Source organism: Ursus arctos, unplaced genomic scaffold (assembly GCF_023065955.2).
Source record: "Ursus arctos isolate Adak ecotype North America unplaced genomic scaffold, UrsArc2.0 scaffold_2, whole genome shotgun sequence".
NCBI lineage: Eukaryota > Metazoa > Chordata > Mammalia > Carnivora > Ursidae > Ursus > Ursus arctos.
In genome coordinates, this window is record NW_026622874.1 from 65,498,774 (window position 1) to 65,510,802 (window position 12,029).

The window sequence follows — 12,029 nt, forward strand, 5'->3', positions numbered from 1 at the left end:
TCTGGTATAGGTAGTCTAAAACAGTACTTAGAGAAACACTGACTTAAAGTAAAAGAGAAATGACAAAACAAAACATGTCTTGGGAGCCATCCATGGGTCACACCTTGGTCTTTATTGTCTTCTATAGACATATTTCTGCAAACCTACTGTGGGAAAGGACCAGTTTTTCGTTTTGTTTTCTATACAGCAGGGACCAATACAGTGAAATGAATTACTAGAAAAGGAAGATAAGAAAAAGGTATACAAGACTGTAAGCCCAGTATTTTATTATTAGTTTCAACAGTCAAAAAATGACTAATTAAAATAAAAGTTTCTAAATTCTTACTCTCGAGTTTATCTTGTTGCACAGTGGTAACTAACAGTTCACAGGCCAGCACCAGTCCCTGGATCACACTTTGAATAGTGTTGTTCTTCAGAAATGAAAATGATTTTGTGTTGGAACTGGCAAGCTGGAAACAGCTTGTCTCCTCTGCAATTCGCAGGAAGTCTGATTTCTTCATCTATAAAATTGAGACAGTTTTACTACTTTGCCTATCTTATAGGAATGTTGGGAGGATCACATAGAACATAATGTATGTAAAAAGTACATTGCAGACTGGGGCACTTGGGTGGCTCAGTCAGTTGAGCGTCTGACTCGGTTTTGGCTTGGGTCATGAACTCAGGGTCATGAGATCAAGCCCCGTGTTGGGCTCTGTACTCAGTGCAGAGTCTGCTTGAGATTCTCTCTTTCGCTCTGCCCTTACCCCCTGCTTGTGCTCACGTGTACGTGCGCACATTCTCACGTGCTCTCTCTCTGTCTCTCAAATAGCGCCCCTGGTTGGCTCAGTCGGTTAAGCATCTGCCTTCAGCTCAGGTCATGATCTTGGGGTCCTGGAATCAAGCCCTGCATCAGGCTCCCTGCTCAGGGAGGGAGTCTGCTTCTCCCTCTCCCTCTGCTCCTCCCCGTCTTGTGTGCGTGCTTTCTCTAGCTCTCTCTCTCAAATAAGTAAATAAAATCTTAAATAAATACCTTTTAAAAGTACATTGCAAACTTAAAAAACGAATGTAAGTTACATTAATCATCACAAATGTTTATCGAACATATCATTGAGCAGGGAGTTTGTCAGCAACTAGGGATGTAGAGAGATATGGCAAGGAGCTTACTATTCAGTTATGTATTTGCCACTTAAGGTTGGCAATATGCATAGCTGATTATATTCCAGATCCATAAATATTTCCTGGACTTGAGCAGTCTTGCTCTGGACTCCAGTAGCGTGCTTACATTTTTAAAATGTGTAACTTGGTGGTGTTTCTTTGTAATAATTCCAAAATAAGAATTTTTGAAGGCATGTAACATGCTTCTCTAATAGATTGGAAGCATTTTGGAGTCAGGCACCCTTTTGAGTTGAAGTTTCTGGTACTCCTTGTAGGGTCTTTTCTTGTTAATCCTGGAGCAGATTACTCCTTTTCTCAACTGGCTTCCAGTCTTGGGCTGGCTGTCCAACCCCACACCCTTTCTCTCCTCTTCCTAGCTCCTCCTCTCAGAGTGTTTGCAAGAGACAGAGATCTTTGAAGCCAGGAATTCATTCAACATAATAATTTTTTTTTTTTTTAAGATTTTATTTATTTATTTGACAGATAGAGACAGCCAGCGAGAGAGGGAACACAAGCAGGGCGAGTGGGAGAGGAAGAAGCAGGCTCATAGCGGAGGAGCCTGATGTGGGGCTCGATCCCATAACGCCGGGATCACGCCCTGAGCTGAAGGCAGACGCTTAACCGCTGTGCCACCCAGGCGCCCCTCAACATAATAATTTTTGAGTGCCTGTTGCGTATAGGTTAGGTGCAAGAGATAAGTAAATGAATAATACATATGGTTCCTGACCTGGGATCTCACAATTTTTTAAGGGAAATGGACAAGTAACTTAGTAATGAGACAGGTAGTGACATGTTCAAAATGTTTTGAGAACACCGAGGAAGAAAAATACTGTCTGGGAGAATGGGGAAGCTTTCATAGAGTGACCATCTAAATTTACCCCTCTAAACTGAGACACTTACCAGAAGGAGAAGGGATGCATTTTAGCATGATGAGGGACGATAGGTATAAACTGGTACTGATCCACGCAGAGTAGTACACACTGTCACCCTGTTCATAAAAGAGATGTCTTTGTATAGTGTTAAAGTAAGAGTTGGAAAATTTAGTAAGAAAATATCACACAGTTAAACTTGGAAGCATGAGAGAGTACGTAGGTGTGTCTGGCCTATTAAAATACTTAGGGGTAGGAGTCGCAGAAGATAAGGTTGTAAGGGTAAATTGGGACCAGATATGTAAGGACCTATGTGCTGTTGTTGTAGGTAATGGGAAGTCTTTGATATTAAGGCTGAGATGGTAAGAACACACTTTTCCCCTTTCCTTCCTTCCTTCCTTCCTTCCTTCCTTCCTTCCTTCCTTCTTTCTTTTCTTTCTTCTCTTTCTCTTTCTTTTCTTTTTCTTCTTTCTTTCTTTCTTTCTTTCTTTCTTTCTTTCTTTCTTTCTATCACTTTACTGACTCTCTTAAAAATGAATGGGTCGGGGGCAGGGCAGCCTTATGTGCTGAAACCACAAGGGTCATGGAAAGTATTTGCTATAGATTAGGAGAGAAAAGATGATATTCTGAAGAATGGCAGGAAAGTTGAAAGAATGGAGACATTTCGGAGATATTTAAATCTTTAGAGATACTTAGATTTGTGGGGAAAAGTCGCTCTGCTTCCAGGACACCTACTCCTGGCGTCCTTCCTACCTCACAGACCACTCCTCATCTTAACTTGCTAGGTGTTCTCTTCAATTCGTAAATGTTGGACTCTTCTCTGTTTGCTCTCACTTTTTCTAAATGATTTTGTTTTACCCCCATGGCTTCATGCTCTGTTTGTATGTTTAGGGTTCCTGAACTTGCATCTTCACCCTAATCACTCCTCTTAGCTCTAGCTTGTCTCTCAGGCATTTCAGGTTTACCATGTTAGAGAGCTACACTTTTCATTTTTCACTCCAGACATCCCATTATTCACCATTTTCATGGAAGGTATCATCATTCACTCACTTGTAGAGATAAAAGACCTGTAGTCATCCTTGACTATTAATTTTCTCCTATTTCACATCCAGTGCATCAGTATTTCTCTTATTCCTTCTTTCTCCCTTTTTTTTTAAGATTTTATTTTATTTGCCAGAGAGAGCATGTGTGAGAGAGCCCAAGCAGGAGGAGCAGTAGGCAGAGGGGGAAGCAGGCTCCCCGTTGAGCAAGGAGCCCGATGCAGAACTTGATCCCAGGACCCTGAGATCATGACCTGAGCTAGAGGCAGACGCTTAACCGACTGAGCCACCCAGGCACCCCTCTTGTTCCTTCTTTTAAGGCGTATATCCTAACTGATACTCCTGATTCAAGGTCATACCTGATTTGGTCCCTAGATTACCTCTCCTACCTCATTTCCTACCACTCTCCCTCTTTGATATGGCATTTCATCTACACTTTTTTTTTAACCGTTTCTTGCATATACTAAGCACCCATCTCAAGCAGTATTCTTGCTGTACTTGTTACATTCTCTCTGAGATACACGCAAACCTCACTTCCTCGCTTAATTCAGGAGATAGGACTTTCCTGACTGTGCTTTAAGAATAGTTTTCTTCCCTCCCCATCTAATGCTCTTTAACCGTTTTCATGCTTAATCTTTTTAAAGGTACTTATCCCTGCTTTACATGTGTATGTTTTATTTATTTACTGTTTTCTCTTTACCACTGGAATGTTAAGCCCAGGAAGATACTTTGTTCAACTTTATATCCTCAGTGCCTAGAATAATGCTAATAATAAGTAGTAGGCGTTGCATAAATATTGTATTTCATAGAATCGGAGGTGCTTTCATGCTCCGTCCAGGCACACCCCTGTTCCAGTCCCTCTAACTGTCCACCAACCTGGAAGCTCCTGCACCCATATTTTTTGGATTTTACGGAGGCCCCGTCACATAGGCTTGATGGATCCTTAACTCCATTTCCAGCCCCTCTCCCCTGTCTGGAGGATGGGGATGAAGAGTGAAAGTTTCAAGCTTCCGATCAACCCTTGATCTGACTGATGACCAGCACTCACCTGGGAGCCATCCAGGCGCCCACCCAGATGCCCTTCATTAGAACAAAAGATGCTCCTAGCGTTCTTATCAATTAGGAAATGACAAGAGTTTTAGTAGCTCTGTGCCAAGAACTGGGGGCAGAGTTCTCTCACACACGCCCAGCAGTAACCATATCCATAGTTCAGGAGGGTTGCCTGAACTTCACCTTCATACAGCTGCTCAGTGGAGTGCCGCTGTGTGTGTTCTTCTGCCACATTACTTTCCTGTTCTCTATAGTCAAGTTAAAGCCTCTGTTTGAAATAGGAGTCTGTTCTCTTTGCACCCCCCCCCCACCTTTTTCAGTTAAAACAATCTAAAAACTTGTCAATTTTCAGGAAAATTGAAAATGTTTAAATATATATAAAAACATAATAGAACAACGAACAGCTTGTGTAACTATCATCTTCAGTTAACAATACACATTTTGCCATATTTGCTTCATTGGTATGTAGCATATGCATGGTTTTTCTGAACCATTTCAAAGTAAGTTTTAGACTTCTAGATCCTTAAGATTTGCTGTGTTAGGCAGAATAATGCCCCTTCCCCCGAGATAGCCACTTTCTAATTACTAGAACCTGGAATATGTTCCACTTTCTTATGGCAAAGGGAAATTAAGATAGCAGGTGGAATTAAAGTTGCTAATCAGCTGACCGTAAAATAAGGATAGTAGTCTGGATTATCCAGGTGGGCCCAGTGTAATCACAGGGGTCCTTAACATGGAAAAAGGCGGAAGAGAGTCAGAAAGATGACAGCTTGAGGAGGGGGTCCCGTCATTGACGACTTTGAAGATGGAGAAATGGCCGTGAACCAGGGAAGCAGGCAGGATCTCACTAGAGGAGGCAAGACAGTGGATTTTCCGTTAGAGATTCCAGAAGGAATGTAGAGGACCTGCCTGCTGGTGTCCTGAATTTAGCCCAGCAAGACCCATTTCACACTTCTAACTTCCAGGCTGTAGGATAATAAATTTGCGCTGCTTAAGCCACTGACTTTGTGATAGTTTCTTATAAGAGCCATAGAAAATGTATACGGTTGCTTCTCCAAAAAAATAGAAAATTCAATTTCTTGTTCAATCACATACCTTTTCTCATAACAACTTTTGAAGAGACCAGTTTCTGTTTGCAACATCTTCTGCATTTTAGATTTGTCATATTGTTTCCATATGGTATCATTTAACTTTCTGATTATCTGTATTTCTTTTAAAGTAGACCTCATTGTGAAGGTTGTATGTTTCCGGCAAAAATACTTCGTGGGAGATACTGTGTACTTCATACTCTGTCATATCAGGAGGCATATCATATCTGATAGTCTCACTGTTTGCACTGCCAAATTTGATCCCTGGGTTAAGGTGACAGCAAGATTCCTCCATTGTGAAAGTATGTTTTTCCCTTTGCACTTAGTAGTCTGTGGAATTATTTTGTTTATTGAAGCGGGAGGCCTGTATGCTCTGAAAAGATACTAAAGTAGTTATTTATAAATATAAAATTTACACTTTCAGATCGTCATTTTTGACTCTGGATTATGGCAGACCGTATAACCTTAAAATCCTTTGTAATTCCATTGCAAAACACGAAGTAATACTGGATAAAATTTAACAAACTTTTTTTTTTTTTTTTTTAAACAAACTTCCTTTTAAATGCTTAGCTAAGCTTGAAAGAAATAAGGAAAATCCTCAAGGGCAACAAATGAAAGGGGAACTGAGAATGAGCAGTGTGTATGTGACTTAATGCTATGACAGTTCTGGGGGCTTTTCTAGTCTCAGTAACCATTTAATGCTTTAATCCTTGGAGTCAAGAGACAGACCGTTGGGCCTGGAGCAGAGTTAGAGATGAGAACCCCTTGTAAGGCCAGGACCCTTAGTGGCTCCTGCTCTCAGGGCAAGGAGGTGACTGTAAAAAATCCCATCCCTAGTTCAAAGAGACAGGGAAACTTCTATCACACTGTGAGTTCTGATTAGGGATAGGTGAGAATATACCCTGAAAATTTAGGTGTGGGCCTGCACTCATACAGGTTTAAATTATTTTCATCTGGAGATCCCCAAGCTGAGAAATAAATGTAAAAAATTGTTCAGAACCCTTTGTTTAAAAAAAAAAAAAACAACTAAAAAAAAAAAGAACCCTTTGTTACCTTGGGGTAACTGGCACAAGCATATAAAAACTACTCTGGAGGAACAGGTCCACAATCCAAATCACACAGGATTGCTTCAGATAAAGTCCCAATGAAAACAAGGCTTCCGATAAAAAATGACAAAAAGCACAAGAAACAATTAATTCATTTACCATGAAGAAGAGTCACTGTTATAAAAATCAGTAGGAACTGAAACTTCGGATAATACATCTCTTGATTATAGCTTATAAAACAAGTATATTTAAACTATTAAGTACAAAGATTTTGAAAGAACAGAAAAAATAATTTGGGGGAGACAGATTTGAAAAAAGAAATAGAATAACTAAAAATGCAGAATATGGTCTTCTATTCAGCAGGCCAGGCACTGAATAAAATAGGAAAAAAAAAAAACCTCTCCCAAGGAGCTTAACATTTTAGTGGGTGGTAAACAGACCACCAAATATAAATGTGGAATATTAGTCATAAAAAGAAAGGAAGTCTTGCCTTTTTCCACAGCATGGATGGACCTTGAGGGCATTATTCTCAGATAAGTGAGACAGAGAAAGGTACCATCTCACTTATATGTGGAATTGAAACAAAACAAAAAAACCTCACAGAGAACAGATTAATGGTTGCTTGTGGGGGTGGGGGGATGAAATGGGTAAAGCTGCTCAAAAGGTACAAACAAACTTCTAGTTAAAAAATAAATTATAGAGATGGTTTTTAGTCACGGAGATGCAGGGTATAGCATTGCGTGACCATAGCTAACAATACTGTATTATGTATTTGAAAGTTGCTAAGCGAGTGGATCTTTTTTTTTTTGTTTTTAAGGATTTTATTTATTTGACAGAGGGGGAGAGAGAGCACAAGCAGGGGGAGCGGCAGAGGGAGAAGCAGACTCCCTGCTGAGCAGGAGCCCAATGTGGGGCTCGATCCCAGGACTCTGAGATCATGACCCAAGCCGAAGGCAGACGCTTAACACCTGAGCCGCCCAGGCGCTCCTAAGCAAGTGGATCTTAAGTTCTCATCATAAGAAAAAAATTAGCTGTATGGTGATGGATAGTAAGATTTATTGTGGTCATTTTTTCATAACATGTACAAATGAAAGGTCATTATTATGTATATCTGAAACTGATATGCTATATGTCAACTGTATCTCAGTTTAAAAAAAAGGCAAGCAGAAATGGCCCTGAATGTAGGCTGAGAACCTAGATACATGAAGTCCTGAAGGCCAAGTGTCGAAAGCACTTAGAAAGGAAGGAATCTTGGAGTGCCTGGGTGGCTTCAGTTGGCTAAGCATCCAACTCTTGGTTTTGGCTCAGGTCGTGATCTCAGGGTTGTGAGATTGAGTTTTGTGTCAGGCTCTGTGCTGGGCATGGAATCTACTTGAGATTCTCTCTCTCTGCACCTACCCCCCAGCTTGTGTGCGTGGTCACTCTCTCTTTCTGTCTCAAAAAATAAAAAGGAAGGAATACTGCTTTGGTTAAATACTGCTGAAAGTTCAAGTAAAATGAGGATTGATTTTTTAAAAAGTTTAGGAGAAAAACAATTGGATTTGGTACCATCAGTGAATTAGTTTCTTCATGTTGATGGGAACAAAATCTGAACTGAAATAGTTCCAAGAGAAAATAGAGGCAGAGAGAAAGTGGAGACAGTAGAGATAACACTTGTGAGTAATTTTGCTATAGAGTGTACAGGGAAGTGGGACGGACAGTAAATGGAATAGGACAAGAGGTCATGGGACAGTTTTCCCAAGGTGGAAATAGTACACCAAGTTGGTCGGAAGATGGAATGATTCTCAACATTGGCTGAATAATAGAAGCAACTAGGGCATTTGTTAAAGTACATATGCTTGAACCCTATGGCAGACCATTAGATCAGAATCTTTAGGAGTGAGTGGGACCCCTGGTATCAGTTTGGTTTTTTGTTTTTTTCCCAGTTCCTTAGATGATTCTGATGTGTATCCAAAGTTGATGTGTTCTGCAGTAGATCAGTGAAATTAAAAACTCATAAGATGTGGGGCGCCTGGGTGGCTCAGTTAGTTAAACGTCTGCCTTCAGCTCAGGTCATGATCCCAGGGTCCTGGGATTGAGCCCTGCATTGGGCTCCCTGCTCAGCAGCCTGCTTCTCCTTCTTCCTCTGCAGCTCCCTCTACTTGTGTGCACGCTCTCTGTAATTAAAAAAAAAAATCTTAAAAACCCTCAGAAGATATGTTTGTTAAAAAGCATATTCAACATAGCTAAAGAGAGAATAAGGAGCAACAGGAGGAAATTACACAGAATGCAGCATAGAGATACAAAGAAATGGAAAATATGACAAAAAGATTGAGATGTGGAGACCAGAGTAAGATGGCCCAAGATATATCTCATTAGGGGTTCTAGGAGAGAATAGAAAAAAACTGAGATTGTAATAACGCTTAAAGAGATAATGGCTGAGAATTTTCCAGAATTGCTAAGTATATCAATCTTCAACTTCAGGAAAAAATAGCGAATCTTGAAAGGATCAATAAAACTAAACACATTAGAACAAATTAGTGATACTGAGTCTTGTAAAACGTCAAAGACAAAGAAAGAAATGAAAGCAACCAGGGAGAAAAAAACATTACCACAAAGGAATGAAAGTTAGACTTCAGTCAGACTTCTCAACAAAAAAATGCCAGGAAAGTAATACTTTCAAAGTACAGAGAAAAGGTAAGTGTATTAGAACTCTGTGCTCATTCTAGAGTGAGGATGAAGTAAACATTTTCAGGGAGACTTCACTGTGTTTAGCAGTTAGATAGTCTTTTTTTTTTTCTTCTTCTTTTAAAAAAAAATTTTAAATTCAATTAACTTATAATATATTATTGATTCAGAGGTACAGGTCTCTGATTCATCAGTCTTTTATATAACATCCAGTTCTCATTACATCATGTGCCCTCCATATAATGTCTATCACCCAGTTACCCTATCCTCCCACCTGTCTCCCCTCCAGCAACCCTCAGTTTGTTTCCTTTGATTAAGAGTCTCTTATGGTTTGTCTCCGTCTCTGATTTCGTCTTGTTTCATTTTTTCCTCTCTTGCTCTATGATCCTCTGTTTTGTTTCTTAAATTCCATGTGTCAGTGAGATCATATAATTGTCTTTCTCTGATTGACTTATTTCACGTAGCATAATACTCTCTAGTTCCATCCATGTTGCAAATGGCAAGATTTCGATTTCTTTGATGACTGAGTGGTGTTCCATTGTGTATATGTACCACATCTTCTTTATCCATTCATCTACTGATGGGCAGCTGGGCCCTTTCCATAGTTGACTATTGTGGACATTGCTTAGAAGTTAGGTATTCTACTAAAAGAACTAATAAAGGGTATGTATTAGGAGAAAAGAATTTGAATCCACTAAAATTGGCAGGACAAAAAGAAATTTGTGGGTAAATCCAAGGTAGCTTTCACTATATATAACACACTAATAATGACTAATTTGAGGGACGCCTGGGTGGCTCAGTTGGTTAAGCATCCCACTCTTGATTTCAGCTCAGATCATGATCTCAGGGTCGTGAGTCAAGCCCCGCATTGGGCTCCACACTGGGTGTGGAGCCTACTTAGAAAAAAATAATAAAATTTTTTAAATGCCTACTTAGAAAAAAATAAATTTTAAAAATTATAAAGGAGAACATTGGTAAAGGAAATTTCAAATGACTAAAAAGGTCTTTATTTCACCTTTGTTTTTAAAAGACTTTTAAGATTTTTAAAAATTTTAAGTACAGTCTACTCCCCCAACTTGGGGCTTGAATCATGACCCCAAGATCAAGAGTTACACGCTCTACTGACTGAGCCAGCTGGGTGCCCTTGTTTTTAAAAGATATTTTTTGGGGTATGGTATTTAGGTTGTCAGGTTTTTTCTTCTACTTCCTGTCTTCTCTTTTGCCTTGTTCGCACCAAGATATCTGGTATTATCCTTATTTTTACATAATCTGTCTTCCCCTTGCCCTATCCTGGCTACTTTTAAGTTTTTATAGCAGTTCTAAGCAATTTAATTGTGTCCCTTGGTATAGTTTTCTTCATGTTCCTTGTGCTTGAGGTTTATTGAGATTCTTGGATTTGTAGGTTTATAGTTTTCATTGTTTATTCATTTTTGGTCATTATTTGTTCCTATGTTTTTTTCCACTCCCATTTCCTCTGAGGGACTCTGATTATCTGGGTATTAGGCTGCTTAGAGTTGTTTCCCAGCTTTAGGGCGCCTGGGTGGCTCAGTCAGTTAAGTGCCTGCCTTCAGCTCAGGTCATGATCCTGGGGTCCTCAGATGGAGCCCTGCATCCAGCTCCCCTGCTCCGCGGGGAGCCTGCTTCTCCCTCTCCCTGCTGCTCCCCCTGCTTGTGCACACGCACGTGCTCGCTTTCTCTCTGTTAAATAAATTAATAAAATCTTTAAAAAAAAGAAAAAGAAAAAGATTATTCTCTTAAAAAAAGAAAAAAAGTCTCCCACCCCCCTCATGCTCTTCTTATTTATTCTTTATATCTTTGATTTGAGGTAATTTTTATTACTACATCTTCTGGTTCATTAATCTTTTTTTCCTGTAATAACTAATCTGTTAATACCATCCAGTGTGTTTTAACATCTTTATTGAGATATATTTTACATACCACAAAATTAATCTATTTTAAGAATGTACAGTTTAATGGTTTTAGTATATTCACAGAGTTGTGCAGTTATCCCCGCACTCTGAGATTAGAACATTTTCATCACCCCAAAAAGAAACCTCTGGTTCAGATGGTTAAGCATCTGCCTTCAGCTCAGGTCATGATCTCTGGGTCCTGGGATTGAGCCCTGCATTGGGCTCTCTGCTCAGCAGGGAGTCGGCTTCTCCCTCTGCCTTTGCCCTGCTACCCTGCTCATGCTTGCTCACTCATTCTCAAGTGAATAAATAAAAAAGTCTTCCAAAAAAAAAGAAAAGAAAGAAAGAAAAGAAACCTCCCACCCATCAGCAGACGTTCTGCATTTCAACCTTCTATTCAGCTCTAGGCAACCACTAGTCTACTTTCTGTTTCCATCGACTTGCCTATTCTGGACTTTTCATACAAATGGAATCATGCAATAGATGGCCTTTTGTGACTGACTTCTCAGTTAATGTTGTTAAGTTCATCTATGGTGTAATTCTTATCAGTATTTCATTCCTTTTTGTGGCCGTATAATATCCCATTGTACAGGTACACGACATTTTGTTGATTCATCAGTTGATGGGCATTTGGGTTATTTGCACTTTTCGGCTATTAGGAATAATGCTGTGGTGAGCATTGGTGTACAAATTTTTTTTTAAGATTTTATTTATTTGACAGAGACAGCCAGCGAGAGAGGGAACACAAGCAGGGGGAGTGGGAGAGGGAGAAGCAGGATCCCAGCGGAGCAGGGAGGCCGATACGGGGCTCGATCCCAGGACCCTGGGATCACGCCCTGAGCCAAAGGCAGACGCTTAACGACCGAGCCACCCAGGCGCCCCTGGTGTACCAATTTTTGTGTGGAAATAATGTTTTCAGTTCTCTTGGGTATGTGCCTAGCAATGGAATTGGTGGGTCATATGGTAACTCTGTGTTTAACTTTGTGAGGAACTGCCAAGCTCTTTTCCAAACTGATTGTACCATTTTCCGTTCCCACCAGCAGTGTGTGAAGATTCTAGTTCTCTGCGTGCCCCTCAACACTTAACTGTGTTTTTGTGACAGGTATCTCTCTGCAGTTGTCATCTCTCTGGTACTCTGTCCTTTCACCGTACCTCTTCTCCATCTGTTTGGCTCACAAGTCGGCCTGGCTCTGCCTCAATTCCCCCTGCCCACACCATGTCCTAG

General features: G+C 40.2%; 1 protein-coding gene across 1 annotated transcript in view; it reads left to right on the forward strand.

The window, feature by feature from the left end:
* GATAD2B (GATA zinc finger domain containing 2B) overlaps positions 1-12,029 on the forward strand; it is an 87,879-nt gene that overhangs the window by 47,471 nt on the left and 28,379 nt on the right. The window lies entirely within an intron of this gene.